This window comes from Arachis hypogaea, chromosome 2 (assembly GCF_003086295.3).
Source record: "Arachis hypogaea cultivar Tifrunner chromosome 2, arahy.Tifrunner.gnm2.J5K5, whole genome shotgun sequence".
Taxonomy (NCBI): Eukaryota; Viridiplantae; Streptophyta; class Magnoliopsida; order Fabales; family Fabaceae; genus Arachis; species Arachis hypogaea.
The window spans coordinates 3,572,193-3,588,940 of record NC_092037.1 but is presented as its reverse complement, the minus strand read 5'-3'; positions in this window follow the sequence as shown (position 1 = coordinate 3,588,940).

The window sequence follows — 16,748 nt, the reverse complement described above, 5'->3', positions numbered from 1 at the left end:
AAATCCATTCGTCAAAATGGCGCCGTTGCCGGGGAATTGCAATGGTGTTATGTTATTGGTTATTGTATATATGTGAATATTGTGAATAGCTTGATTTTTGCTTTATTTGCTAGTTGTAGAGTTGTTTCTCTTGTTTTCTATTAGCTTTTGATTTTTATTTCCTCTTGCTACCATGAATTCTCATTTTGGCTATGAGTGTGATTACAATTATGTTGTAGGTGATGAGGACTATAATAGAGATATGTATCAAGGATGGGACAACCAAAGGTGGGAGGAGCCATATGCATATGATCAATCCTCATGGCAACAACCCCCACCAATGCACTATGAAGAAGAGCCATTCTATGATGCATACCAATCAAATGGCTATGGTGCATCTCCTTGTGATTTTCAAGAACCACCACCATATGCCTATGATCCATATCCTCAACATGACCCTCAACCACACTCACAAGCCTATTTTCAACAAACACCTCCATATGACCATGATCCTTACCCACCATACCAACCTCCTTTTGAACCATATGAGCCATACATGGAACCACAATTCCAAGATTACTCCCAAGAACCACCTTCCTATAATGAACCCTTTCTCCAAGACAATGAACCCTCTTATCCACCCCAATCTCTAATGGATGAAACCCTTGATATTCTTCTTCAAGGGCAAGATGAAATGAAAAGGGATGTGCAACAATTTGTAGCTACCATGACCAAGGTAGTAAATCAATTAGCCTCCCAATGCTTGAATATTCAAGGAACTCCTATAGCTACATGTGAAGGATCCAAGGAAGAGCATAGCATGAAGGAGAGATTGGAGACTCCGGTAGAGAAGGAGGAAGGCTACTTTGTGTTAGAACAATTGGAGAAGCCTATGATTATTGAAGAAAAGGAAGAAGTGGTTGAAGACTTAGGAGATGCGGAACCTCCATGTGAAGCTAAAATCAAAGAAAATCCCTCCAAGAAGAGTAAATTTGATGTTGAGGAGGAATGTGCACAACCTCCAAGGCATATTCTATATGAAGACTTGGAGAGAATGAAGCAAGAATTGAGTTCCCTTGGTGATGAAGATCATGCATCCAATCTTCTTGGTGAAGAATCCTTTGAATTTGAAGAACCTTCTCCCAATGAATTTGAAAGTGATGTGAAGGTAGATTTCTCTCAACCTCCCATTTATGACTTGAGTGATGGAGAAGAGTTAGATGAAGTTGATGAACAAAGGATTGAAAGTGAAAAAGTTTTTGAAAAGGTGGAGGCAATCAAGGAAGAAAACAAGGGAGTGGAGTTTACTAGCACATTGGAAATACCTCTCCCCAAGCCACCACCATCCACTCTCTCATTCAAGTGGGTAAATTCCTTATACTCAAGCTTTATTATTCCCCTTGAATATGGTTTGCTTGAAACGGATGGTCAACTTAGATATATTTGTGGCTTTAAGAGTAAAAAGGAGATGGTTAGTGGTTGGAAGCATCATTCTAGGTTCACTATGGTCACATGTCCAAAGCTTGATAGCAAAGGTTGGTGTATAACTAGAGTACATGGGTCTAGAAGGATGTTTGGTCAATTTGTTGAGAATTCACCTTGCTCACCACCCACATGGATTAATGATAATCAACTTGGAGATGGGTGTGAAGACAAAATATGGGATCCGGGAACATATGAGGATCAACATTGGGAGCCCATGGTTTGTGAAGAACTCCATCAAAGCTTGGAGATATTAATCTTGAATGATGGAGCTTATTGGAAGTCCAAGCATTGGTGGAAGTTCCAAGATGAATACAAGCACAAGCCACCTTGATGAGGAGCTCCCCATAAGTCCAACTTAAGGACAATAAACAAAAGTGCTAGGTGGGAGACAACCCACCATGGTAACTTCTTTCCATGTTCTCTTTTGTAAATATTTGGTAAAATTAGTCTAATTTCATGTTTTGTTTAGTTAGTTGAGTATATTTGGTAGTTTAATATGTTAAATAAGGTTTTATGGTGTTTTGGTAGTTGCTTGGAGGTTTGGAATGCTTGGATTGGTGCAAAAACATAGCAAAAATTTTTGAAAAAACAGAGCACCATCCACGCGTACGCGCACTTCATGCGTACGCGCACATCATGCATTTTGGACCCTCCACGCGTGCGCGCCATGCACGCGTACGCGTGGATTGAGAAGTTCCACATTCCATACATTTTCCAGAGAGTTATGCCTACGCCACGCCAACGTTGTGCCTTTGGCACAACCCCACTTGCGCGCATGCGCACATGGCGCGTACGCACCACTCTCGAAATACACCATCCCCGCGCGCGCGGCATGCGCGCGTACGCGCGGATTTCCTCCCTTCACCACATTTCTTTTCTTCTCCTCTTTCTATTTCTTTCCTCCTCCTTTCTTCTTCCCTCCTCCTACCCCTCATCCAACACTTCCAAACACCATTGATAACCATTTATTTTAGTTAGTTAATTAGTTAGATAGTTAGTTTGTTAGATAGCTTTAGTTTGGTTCTCATTTTATTTTATCCATTTTCTTCATAAGTGTTGGATTATTGACTTTGTTTACTATGCATTGCTTCCCCCTTATTGCCTAAATGCTAATTTAGCATTAATGTTTTTAGATAATCTTTGTTGGATCCTATGATTGAGGTTATATTTTGCTACTTGGTTTTGAGTTTTTCATGCTTGCCTTTTAAGAATACCAAGTGATGAGAATTGCCTTCGAGCTTGTAACTCTTCTTGAATTACATGATTTGGCCACCATGTGATTTGAGCCTTATTTTGTGATTAGGCAACCTCTTGATGATGGATGATGTTGTGCATTTACCTTAATGCATTGTGTTTCATGATCATATGCATCCATATGTGTTTGGCTTGAATGCTTTCATGCTTCTTTAATGCTTGTTTTACCTTACAAGTTCATTTAAAGCATCTCAAGCATAGTAGAATAAGTGAAGTGCATGCTTCTTTTGTGACATAACTTTTATGCTAATGTGTGTTCTAAACCGCGCAATTTAGAATTCACACACCTAATATTTCTTAATGTCACACTAATTCACTCACTCAATTCTAGTGATTTACCTCCTTCCAACAATTATGCTTCCTTGCTTTTATATCTTGTCATCTTATGGTGTTATATTTCTTATTTTCATGATGAATGCACCACGAGCAATAACGGAAGCAAGACTAAGAACACGTAGCAATCCGGAGAGTCGCCGTACCCCCTTGCTCATCTTTGAGTGCACCGAGGACGGTGCAAACTTTTAAGTGTGGGGAGGTCGTCTGACCGGTCGGCAATTTTAGGTGACAAGTTTCTAATTCCAACACTTTTGCATTTCATTCTAGGATTTTAGGATTTTTACTTGCATTTTCTTATTTTTGCATATATATACACAATAAGCTTAGTCAAAATAATGAAATTTTTCAAGATTTCTATCTACAGGGCACCAATTGATTTGAGTGAAAACTTTTCATTAAACTTGCTTGAATTATATATATTGTGGATCATGTTTTTTAGCTAAGAACACAAGCAAGTGAGATTTGAGCCTAATGGTGTGGTTACATCTTATAACCACTTATTTTTCCTTCTTGTGTGTATTATTCTCTTTCTATAATTGTAATCTTTGATTTGTTTGATTCTTTATGTCTATTATTTTATGTATTCATGCATTTATATGATTGAGGCCATCATTTCATTAGCTCACTTACCCAACAAGCATTACCTTTTATATTCCTTTGTTAGCCAATTTGAGCCTACGATTAACCCACTTGTTCTTATTTTAGCACATTACAAACCTTAAAGCGAAAAACAATAAAAGTCCTTATTTGGATCTTTGATTAGCTTAGGCAAGTGTGTGTGAGTATCATTCAAGTGTGGGAATCTTGGGACATTGGGTGAATAAAAGGGTAGTTTTGTATTTTTTATTGGAAAATATTGGGAATTGGGTACATGCTCATGTATTGATCAAATGTATAGACCTTATGCATTGATGCTCTTGTATATAGAAAGAAAAAAATGAGAAAAAACAAAAGAAAAAAAAAGAAAAAAATAATATGGAAAAGAAAAAAAGAAAGAAAAAGAAGAAAAAGAAAGAAATAAAAAGGGGACAAAATGCCCCAAATCAAAGTATAGTCCAATAAAATCAATGCATAGGTGTTGTGAAATTAAAAAGGAATACATGAGTATGTGAAAAAGTGAGGAATGGGTAGTTAGATTAGAACTTAATTGTATAGGATGTCATAGGTTAGGTGGGAAGTTTAAGCTTATCAAAGATTCAAATTTCAAGCTCACTTAACCAAATATGCATCCTACCTTGACCCTAGCCCCATTACAACCTAAAGAAAAGACCTCATGATACTTGTATGCGTGCATGAAATATATGTCGATTGTTAGAAGAAGGACAAATCTTGGAAAGCATGATTAGGGGAAAATTGAGAGACTCAACCCTAAACACTTGAGCGAAGAGAGTGCAAACACATCCGGTGAGGGTTCGATGCTCAATTACATGTTTTCACCTATGATCAACTTTTCATGCAAGTTTGTAAAAATATTTAATAACTTAAATCAATTGTGGATTAGACTTGTTAGTCCTTATCCCTTGTGCATATATGCTTCTTGGGAATTAATTTATTTTGACCAAGCAATTGCATTCATGTAGATAGTTGCATACAGGTAGATTGCATTTAGTTAGTTTTCATTGAATAAATGTTGATCCCTTTGCTTTCTCTTGGTTTAAGCATGAGGACATGCTTGGTTTAAGTGTGGGGAGGTTGACAAACCCCATTTTGAGGGTTTATCTTGTGCTTAATTTAGGGGATTTTATAACCTTTTACCCACATTTATTCAATGAAATAGCATGGTTTTATAACTTCTCCCTTAATTGTGCTTAAGAGTGAAAACATGCTTTTTAGGACTTAAAATAGCTAAATCTAATTCTCCTTGATTCCATTAGATGCCTTGATATGTTTGTTAAGTGATTTCAGATTTAGGAGGCAAAGATTGGATCAAGGGAATGAAGAAAGAAAGCATGAAAAGTCGGAGAACTCATGAAGAAATGAAAGAACCGGAAAGCTGTCAAGCCGACCTCTTCGCACTTAAACGACCATAACTTGAGCTACAGAGGTCCAAATGATGCGGTTCCAGTTGGGTTAGAAAGCTAACATCCGGGGCTTCGAAACGATATAAGATTTGCCATAGTTGCTACACGTATGGTGGCGCGCACGCGCAAAGTACGCGCACGCGCCGTTGGTGCACGTGATCACTTCATGCAAACTCGTGGCTAGCGAATTTACAAGCCTTGTGGGCCCAATCCAACTCATTTCTAATGCTATTTAAGCCAAGGATTGAAGGGGGAATGAACATACTTTCACACTTTAGAAGTTAGTTACCATTAGGATTAGTTTAGTAGTTAGAAGTAGTTTCTAGAGAGAGAAGCTCTCTCTTTTCTCTAGAATTAGGATTAGGATTAGTTCTTAGATCTAGGTTTTAATCTTTGCTTTCTTCTACTTCTACCTTTCAATTCCTTGTTATTATATTCATCTTCCTCTATTCTTTTATTGCAATTTCCTTTATATTGTTCTTATACTTTGATTGTAGATCTACTTTTGTTCCTCCTATTCTCTTTCAATTCAATTCAAGGTAAATCATAATAATTGTGTTCCTTTTTGATTTGTGTTGTTAATTCCTTTCAATAATTGTTGTTAGATTTTGTTCTTGTTGTTGATTTACTATGTTTTCCTTTTATGCCTTCCAAGTGTTTGATGAAATGCTTGGTTGGATTTTAGAGTAGAATTTTATACTCTTGGCTTGAAAAGGTAACTTAGGACCTCTTGAGTTACTAATGTCCAAGTGATTGATGATTGGGAGCCATTTACTCTAGTTCTCACTAATTGGATTAGTGGAGAGTTAGGACTTATGGACTAGGATTGATATAGCTCATTTGACTTTCCTTTACTACTAGTTAGAGGATGATTTAATGAGATTAATCCTTGCCAATTCTCATATTGTGGTTAGTGATTAGGATAGAGACTCTTGACCACCAACCCTTGCCAAGACCTTTTTAGGCCTTAGTTTACTTTCTTGCCATTTATCTTTCACGTTTCTTATTAAAACCCCAAAATAACTCACAACCAATAACAAGACACTTTATTGTAATTCCTAGGGAGAACGACCCGAGGTTTGAATACTTCGGTTTATAAAATTATGGGTTTGTTACTTGTGACAAACAATCTTTTGTATGAAAGGATTTTTTATTGGTTTAGAAACTATACTTGCAACGAGAATTCATTTGTGAAATTCTAAACCATCAAAAATCCATTCGTCAAAATGGCGCCGTTGCCGGGGAATTGCAATGGTGTTATGTTATTGGTTATTGTATATATGTGAATATTGTGAATAGCTTGATTTTTGCTTTATTTTGACGAATGGATTTTTGATGGTTTAGAATTTCACAAATGAATTCTCGTTGCAAGTATTGTTTCTAAACCAATAAAAAATCCTTTCATACAAAAGATTGTTTGTCACAAGTAACAAACCCCTAATTTTATAAACCGAAGTATTCAAACCTCGGGTCGTTCTCCCTAGGAATTACAATAAAGTGTCTTGTTATTGGTTGTGCGTTATTTTGGGGTTTTAATAAGAAACGTGAAAGATAAATGGCAAGAAAGTAAACTAAGGCCTAAAAAGGTCTTGGCAAGGGTTGGTGGTCAAGAGTCTCTATCCTAATCACTAACCACAATATGAGAATTGGCAAGGATTAATCTCATTAAATCATCCTCTAACTAGTAGTAAAGGAAAGTCAAATGAGCTATATCAATCCTAGTCCATAAGTCCTAACTCTCCACTAATCCAATTAGTGAGAACTAGAGTAAATGGCTCCCAATCATCAATCACTTGGACATTAGTAACTCAAGAGGTCCTAAGTTACCTTTTCAAGCCAAGAGTATAAAATTCTACTCTAAAATCCAACCAAGCATTTCATCAAACACTTGGAAGGCATAAAAGGAAAACATAGTAAATCAACAACAAGAACAAAATCTAACAACAATTATTGAAAGGAATTAACAACACAAATCAAAAAGGAACACAATTATTATGATTTACCTTGAATTGAATTGAAAGAGAATAGGAGGAACAAAAGTAGATCTACAATCAAAGTATAAGAACAATATAAAGGAAATTGCAATAAAAGAATAGAGGAAGATGAATATAATAACAAGGAATTGAAAGGTAGAAGTAGAAGAAAGCAAAGATTAAAACCTAGATCTAAGAACTAATCCTAATCCTAATTCTAGAGAAAAGAGAGAGCTTCTCTCTCTAGAAACTACTTCTAACTACTAAACTAATCCTAATGGTAACTAACTTCTAAAGTGTGAAAGTATGTTCATTCCCCCTTCAATCCTTGGCTTAAATAGCATTAGAAATGAGTTGGATTGGGCCCACAAGGCTTGTAAATTCGCTAGCCACGAGTTTGCATGAAGTGATCACGTGCACCAACGGCGCGTGCGCGTACTTTGCGCGTGCGCGCCACCATACGTGTAGCAACTATGGCAAATCTTATATCGTTTCGAAGCCCCGGATGTTAGCTTTCTAACCCAACTGGAACCGCATCATTTGGACCTCTGTAGCTCAAGTTATGGTCGTTTAAGTGCGAAGAGGTCGGCTTGACAGCTTTCCGGTTCTTTCATTTCTTCATGAGTTCTCCGACTTTTCATGCTTTCTTTCTTCATTCCCTTGATCCAATCTTTGCCTCCTAAATCTGAAATCACTTAACAAACATATCAAGGCATCTAATGGAATCAAGGAGAATTAGATTTAGCTATTTTAAGTCCTAAAAAGCATGTTTTCACTCTTAAGCACAATTAAGGGAGAAGTTATAAAACCATGCTATTTCATTGAATAAATGTGGGTAAAAGGTTATAAAATCCCCTAAATTAAGCACAAGATAAACCCTCAAAATGGGGTTTGTCAACCTCCCCACACTTAAACCAAGCATGTCCTCATGCTTAAACCAAGAGAAAGCAAAGGGATCAACATTTATTCAATGAAAACTAACTAAATGCAATCTACCTGTATGCAACTATCTACATGAATGCAATTGCTTGGTCAAAATAAATTAATTCTCAAGAAGCATATATGCACAAGGGCTAAGGACTAACAAGTCTAATCCACAATTGATTTAAGTTATTAAATATTTTTACAAACTTGCATGAAAAGTTGATCATAGGTGAAAACATGTAATTGAGCATCGAACCCTCACCGGATGTGGTTGCACTCTCTTCGCTCAAGTGTTTAGGGTTGAGTCTCTCAATTCTCCCCTAATCATGCTTTCCAAGATTTTTCCTTCTTCTAACAATCGACATATATTTCATGCATGCATACAAGTATCATGAGGTCTTTTCTTTAGGTTGTAATGGGGCTAGGGTCAAGGTAGGATGCATATTTGGTTAAGTGAGCTTGAAATTTGAATCTTTGATAAGCTTAAACTTCCCACCTAACCTATGACATCCTATACAATTAAGTTCTAATCTAACTACCCATTCCTCACTTTTTCACATACTCATGTATTCCTTTTTAATTTCACAACACCTATGCATTGATTTTATTGGACTATACTTTGATTTGGGGCATTTTGTCCCCTTTTTATTTCTTTCTTTTTCTTCTTTTTCTTTCTTTTTTTCTTTTCCATATTATTTTTTTTCTTTTTTTTTTCTTTTGTTTTTTCTCATTTTTTTCTTTCTATATACAAGAGCATCAATGCATAAGGTCTATACATTTGATCAATACATGAGCATGTACCCAATTCCCAATATTTTCAATAAAAAATACAAAACTACCCTTTTATTCACCCAATGTCCCAAGATTCCCACACTTGAATGATACTCACACACACTTGCCTAAGCTAATCAAAGATCCAAATAAGGACTTTTATTATTTTTCGCTTTAAGGTTTGTAATGTGCTAAAATAAGAACAAGTGGGTTAATCGTAGGCTCAAATTGGCTAACAAAGGAATATAAAAGATAAGGCTTGTTGGGTAAGTGAGCTAATGAAATGATGGCCTCAATCATATAAATGCATGAATACATAAAATAATGGACATAAAGAATCAAACAAATCAAAGATTACAATTATAGAAAGAGAATAATACACACAAGAAGGAAAAATAAGTGGTTATAAGATGTAACCACACCATTAGGCTCAAATCTCACTTGCTTGTGTTCTTAGCTAAAAAACATGATCCACAATATATATAATTCAAGCAAGTTTAATGAAAAGTTTTCACTCAAATCAATTGGTGCCCTGTAGATAGAAATCTTGAAAAATTTCATTATTTTGACTAAGCTTATTGTGTATATATATGCAAAAATAAGAAAATGCAAGTAAAAATCCTAAAATCCTAGAATGAAATGCAAAAGTGTTGGAATTAGAAACTTGTCACCTAAAATTGCCGACCGGTCAGACGACCTCCCTACACTTAAAAGTTTGCACCGTCCTCGGTGCACTCAAAGATGAGCAAGGGGGTACGGCGACTCTCCGGATTGCTACGTGTTCTTAGTCTTGCTTCCGTTATTGCTCGTGGTGCATTCATCATGAAAATAAGAAATATAACACCATAAGATGACAAGATATAAAAGCAAGGAAGCATAATTGTTGGAAGGAGGTAAATCACTAGAATTGAGTGAGTGAATTAGTGTGACATTAAGAAATATTAGGTGTGTGAATTCTAAATTGCGCGGTTTAGAACACACATTAGCATAAAAGTTATGTCACAAAAGAAGCATGCACTTCACTTATTCTACTATGCTTGAGATGCTTTAAATGAACTTGTAAGGTAAAACAAGCATTAAAGAAGCATGAAAGCATTCAAGCCAAACACATATGGATGCATATGATCATGAAACACAATGCATTAAGGTAAATGCACAACATCATCCATCATCAAGAGGTTGCCTAATCACAAAATAAGGCTCAAATCACATGGTGGCCAAATCATGTAATTCAAGAAGAGTTACAAGCTCGAAGGCAATTCTCATCACTTGGTATTCTTAAAAGGCAAGCATGAAAAACTCAAAACCAAGTAGCAAAATATAACCTCAATCATAGGATCCAACAAAGATTATCTAAAAACATTAATGCTAAATTAGCATTTAGGCAATAAGGGGGAAGCAATGCATAGTAAACAAAGTCAATAATCCAACACTTATGAAGAAAATGGAGAAAATAAAATGAGAACCAAACTAAAGCTATCTAACAAACTAACTATCTAACTAATTAACTAACTAAAATAAATGGTTATCAATGGTGTTTGGAAGTGTTGGATGAGGGGTAGGAGGAGGGAAGAAGAAAGGAGGAGGAAAGAAATAGAAAGAGGAGAAGAAAAGAAATGTGGTGAAGGGAGGAAATCCGCGCGTACGCGCGCATGCCGCGCGCGCGGATGGTGTATTTCGAGAGTGGTGCGTACGCGCCATGTGCGCATGCGCGCAAGTGGGGTTGTGCCAAAGGCACAACGTTGGCGTGGCGTAGGCATAACTCTCTGGAAAATGTATGGAATGTGGAACTTCTCAATCCACGCGTACGCGTGCATGGCGCGCACGCGTGGAGGGTCCAAAATGCATGATGTGCGCGTACGCATGAAGTGCGCGTACGCGTGGATGGTGCTCTGTTTTTTCAAAAATTTTTGCTATGTTTTTGCACCAATCCAAGCATTCCAAACCTCCAAGCAACTACCAAAACACCATAAAACCTTATTTAACATATTAAACTACCAAATATACTCAACTAACTAAACAAAACATGAAATTAGACTAATTTTACCAAATATTTACAAAAGAGAACATGGAAAGAAGTTACCATGGTGGGTTGTCTCCCACCTAGCACTTTTGTTTATTGTCCTTAAGTTAGACTTATGGGGAGCTCCTCATCAAGGTGGCTTGTGCTTGTATTCATCTTGGAACTTCCACCAATGCTTGGACTTCCAATAAGCTCCATCATTCAAGATTAATATCTCCAAGCTTTGATGGAGTTCTTCACAAACCATGGGCTCCCAATGTTGATCCTCATATGTTCCCGGATCCCATATTTTGTCTTCACACCCATCTCCAAGTTGATTATCATTAATCCATGTGGGTGGTGAGCAAGGTGAATTCTCAACAAATTGACCAAACATCCTTCTAGACCCATGTACTCTAGTTATACACCAACCTTTGCTATCAAGCTTTGGACATGTGACCATAGTGAACCTAGAATGATGCTTCCAACCACTAACCATCTCCTTTTTACTCTTAAAGCCACAAATATATCTAAGTTGACCATCCGTTTCAAGCAAACCATATTCAAGGGGAATAATAAAGCTTGAGTATAAGGAATTTACCCACTTGAATGAGAGAGTGGATGGTGGTGGCTTGGGGAGAGGTATTTCCAATGTGCTAGTAAACTCCACTCCCTTGTTTTCTTCCTTGATTGCCTCCACCTTTTCAAAAACTTTTTCACTTTCAATCCTTTGTTCATCAACTTCATCTAACTCTTCTCCATCACTCAAGTCATAAATGGGAGGTTGAGAGAAATCTACCTCCACATCACTTTCAAATTCATTGGGAGAAGGTTCTTCAAATTCAAAGGATTCTTCACCAAGAAGATTGGATGCATGATCTTCATCACCAAGGGAACTCAATTCTTGCTTCATTCTCTCCAAGTCTTCATATAGAATATGCCTTGGAGGTTGTGCACATTCCTCCTCAACATCAAATTTACTCTTCTTGGAGGGATTTTCTTTGATTTTAGCTTCCCATGGAGGTTCCGCATCTCCTAAGTCTTCAACCACTTCTTCCTTTTCTTCAATAATCATAGGCTTCTCCAATTGTTCTAACACAAAGTAGCCTTCCTCCTTCTCCACCGGAGTCTCCAATCTCTCCTTCATGCTATGCTCTTCCTTGGATCCTTCACATGTAGCTATAGGAGTTCCTTGAATATTCAAGCATTGGGAAGCTAATTGATTTACTACCTTGGTCATGGTAGCTACAAATTGTTGCACATCCCTTTTCATTTCATCTTGTCCTTGAAGAAGAATATCAAGGGTTTCATCCATTAGAGATTGGGGTGGATAAGAGGGTTCATTGTCTTGGAGAAAGGGTTCATTATAGGAAGGTGGTTCTTGGGAGTAATCTTGGAATTGTGGTTCCATGTATGGCTCATATGGTTCAAAAGGAGGTTGGTATGGTGGGTAAGGATCATGGTCATATGGAGGTGTTTGTTGAAAATAGGCTTGTGAGTGTGGTTGAGGGTCATGTTGAGGATATGGATCATAGGCATATGGTGGTGGTTCTTGAAAATCACAAGGAGATTCACCATAGCCATTTGATTGGTATGCATCATAGAATGGCTCTTCTTCATAGTGCATTGGTGGGGGTTGTTTCCATGAGGATTGATCATATGCATATGACTCCTCCCACCTTTGGTTGTCCCATCCTTGATACATATCTCTATTATAGTCCTCATCACCTACAACATAATTGTAATCACACTCATAGCCAAAATGAGAATTCATGGTAGCAAGAGGAAATAAAAATCAAAAGCTAATAGAAAACAAGAGAAACAACTTTACAACTAGCAAATAAAGCAAAAATCAAGCTATTCACAATATTCACATATATACAATAACCAATAACATAACACCATTGCAATTCCCCGGCAATGGCGCCATTTTGACGAATGGATTTTTGATGGTTTAGAATTTCACAAATGAATTCTCGTTGCAAGTATAGTTTCTAAACCAATAAAAAATCCTTTCATACAAAAGATTGTTTGTCACAAGTAACAAACCCCTAATTTTATAAACCGAAGTATTCAAACCTCGGGTCGTTCTCCCTAGGAATTACAATAAAGTGTCTTGTTATTGGTTGTGAGTTATTTTGGGGTTTTAATAAGAAACGTGAAAGATAAATGGCAAGAAAGTAAACTAAGGCCTAAAAAGGTCTTGGCAAGGGTTGGTGGTCAAGAGTCTCTATCCTAATCACTAACCACAATATGAGAATTGGCAAGGATTAATCTCATTAAATCATCCTCTAACTAGTAGTAAAGGAAAGTCAAATGAGCTATATCAATCCTAGTCCATAAGTCCTAACTCTCCACTAATCCAATTAGTGAGAACTAGAGTAAATGGCTCTCAATCATCAATCACTTGGACATTAGTAACTCAAGAGGTCCTAAGTTACCTTTTCAAGCCAAGAGTATAAAATTCTACTCTAAAATCCAACCAAGCATTTCATCAAACACTTGGAAGGCATAAAAGGAAAATATAGTAAATCAACAACAAGAACAAAATCTAACAACAATTATTGAAAGGAATTAACAACACAAATCAAAAAGGAACACAATTATTATGATTTACCTTGAATTGAATTGAAAGAGAATAGGAGGAACAAAAGTAGATCTACAATCAAAGTATAAGAACAATATAAAGGAAATTGCAATAAAAGAATAGAGGAAGATGAATATAATAACAAGGAATTGAAAGGTAGAAGTAGAAGAAAGCAAAGATTAAAACCTAGATCTAAGAACTAATCCTAATCCTAATTCTAGAGAGAAGAGAGAGCTTCTCTCTCTAGAAACTATTTCTAACTACTAAACTAATCCTAATGGTAACTAACTTCTAAAGTGTGAAAGTATGTTCATTCCCCCTTCAATCATTGGCTTAAATAGCATTAGAAATGAGTTGGATTGGGCCCACAAGGCTTGTAAATTCGCTAGCCACGAGTTTGCATGAAGTGATCACATGCACCAACGGCGCGTGCACGTACTTTGCACGTGCGCACCACCATACGTGTAGCAACTATGGCAAATCTTATATCGTTTCGAAGCCCCGGATGTTATCTTTCTAACCCAACTGGAACCGCATCATTTGGACCTCTGTAGCTCAAGTTATGGTCGTTTAAGTGCGAAGAGGTCGGCTTGACAGCTTTCCGGTTCTTTCATTTCTTCATGAGTTCTCCGACTTTTCATGCTTTCTTTCTTCATTCCCTTGATCCAATCTTTGCCTCCTAAATCTGAAATCACTTAACAAACATATCAAGGCATCTAATGGAATCAAGGAGAATTAGATTTAGCTATTTTAAGTCCTAAAAAGCATGTTTTCACTCTTAAGCACAATTAAGGGAGAAGTTATAAAACCATGCTATTTCATTGAATAAATGTGGGTAAAAGGTTATAAAATCCCCTAAATTAAGCACAAGATAAACCCTCAAAATGGGGTTTGTCAAAGCTCGTTGGAGCTTGTGAGATTTGTGCAGAGTTATCCATGGATCGAAGAAAGCTCTGATACCATGTGAAGGTATCAGCCTTCTTGAGAAGAGGAAGAAGAAGAATAGAGAAGAGGAAGAAGAAGAATATCTAGAAGATGCTGGAAGGTTTTGGAAGAGCAATAAAATGAATTCAATCACACAAAAATTAGTACAGGGACTGATATATATACACATAGGGTTTAAACAGAAAGACTAATTGATTTCTAACAACTTTGCTAATGTGGCTCAGTAGTTCTAACTAACTGCACGTGTTTTCTGCAAGTGCAGGGTCATTGCTACTAACATAAACAACATTAACTAGTTGAACTTAAATGCCAACAGCAAAATTTCATTTTGCATCCTTTTCTTTCATTTATCCGGAAAGCTCTCAGTTTGCAGTTGTGGTTAAAGAATTATCCTTTGTGACTCTGAGAAAACAGTCTTTTCTATCTGTAGTACTTGTTAACTCTCGTATATTTAAAAAAAATTGCATTTAAAGATGTATGAAACAAATGGATGAATCAAAATTATTATTTTTACTATCTTCTGCAGGTAGCTTGTGTACATATTCAGATGTAATCCATGGTGTTAATTTGAGGTGGTAATTAAGCTGGATTGATGTGTTGGGAACCAGAAACTGTATTCTTATTTTGACTGAAAGGCAAGGACATGATGGAGAAAGTTGGAGTGGCACTTATTATTAAAAAGCTTTTGTTATTGCAGGTATATTTTTCTATTCCTCTCTATAATTTTATTTTTGCTATTTTGCACAGAGAAAAAGTAAATGATAGCTTGATTTGTAGGGGAAAAAAAGAGTTATAAAATGGTGTGTCTGTCTTTGCCAATTCTTTATGATCACAGAATCAACTGTTGTGTTGCAAAATTCATGTAGGACAGTAAAAGGAATCAGCATGCATGAGATGTATAAGCTCTCAAAATAGAAGGATCTAAGTTATTGTTGTGTAATGTTTCTTTTTTTTTACCATAGATTGAACCATTGAATAAAATTAATAGTATTAGATGCCTATAATGAGCTATTTCTAATACTAAGAGAAAAGGTTCTGTACATATATTAAGCTGCAGTTGGATTCAAATTATTCAAGAAAAAGTATTGTGATAGAATATTTTGATCTTTTGAGACTGAAATAAAAAGGATAGTTACAAACATATAAGGTTATTGAAAAATTTTTCTTTATACCTTGGTATTATTATTAAGCTGGATTGATGTGTTGGAACCAGAAACTATGTAGGAGAGGTACTTATTGTTGAAATAATGCGTTTGTTGTTGTTGGTATATTTCTCTATTATTCCTCTCTATAATTTTATTTTTTCTGTTTTATGCAGAAAAAAAAATAAATGATAGCTTGACTTGTAGAAAGAAAAGATTATAAAATGATGATACAAATTTTATAATAAATATATTAAATGTACACAAAATAAAATAATCACCAAATCATTAATAATGTATAAAATATATTTTAAAATATAAAATATATATTAAAATAAATTAAATAATATATATTAATATGTAAATATATGATAATTGTTTTTTATATGTATATAATATTTTTAAAAATATAATTTTTTTCGTCTTATTCGTTCATGTTTTTATCATTCTGATAGATATTAATAATCGTTTCAAATATAAGTTTATTGAAGTGTTTCAACTATTTTTATCCAATAAAATAGTATAATACAGGACTAGATATTATCTTATATTAATGTTATATACTTATATGTATTATTCTTTTATACATTATTGTTTTACATCTTTTATTAAAAATAATTAATAAAAAATAAAAGAGGATAAAACATTTATTTTTATATTATTAAAAATATATATAATTTAATTTTGATATACTATTAATACAAAATAATTTTTTAAAAGGTAAATATATCAAAATTAAAATCTAAAAATATATAAAAGAAAATTCAAATATCATCTCTCCTTAGTCCTTACCGACACATTTTATCCTCAAACCAGCATTATTGCTGGATTGATATCATAATATCATATGATGATGATCCTACTTTAAATTACCGTACTGACACATTTTAACCTCACAAGTCACAACCACCATTATTATTGCTGGATTGATATCATATGATGATTACCCTACTTTAAATTACCTTACCGACACATTTTAACCTCGCACTACCATGCATTATTGCTACATTGATATAGTTTTAATATATTTATCATGATCGTACGTTAAATTATATAGTAAGTTAATCTCCACAAAGACTAATTTCCGTTGGTCACACTTTGAATACCCCATCACCTATTTTCATCCTTCAAAGAAGAAGATAAAAATGAAGTCAACTGCATAGTCAGCTGTGCACTCCACTGCTTACAATTATTGCTCTTTACGGACCCACTTAGGGATGGCAATACCACCCAAATCCGCGGTTACCCATTCCGCCCCTATCCGCGAGTTTTTAGCGTGGCAGGTTCTTGGGAGGGGCAGGACGGGGTCGGGTTCAGGTAATACCCGTC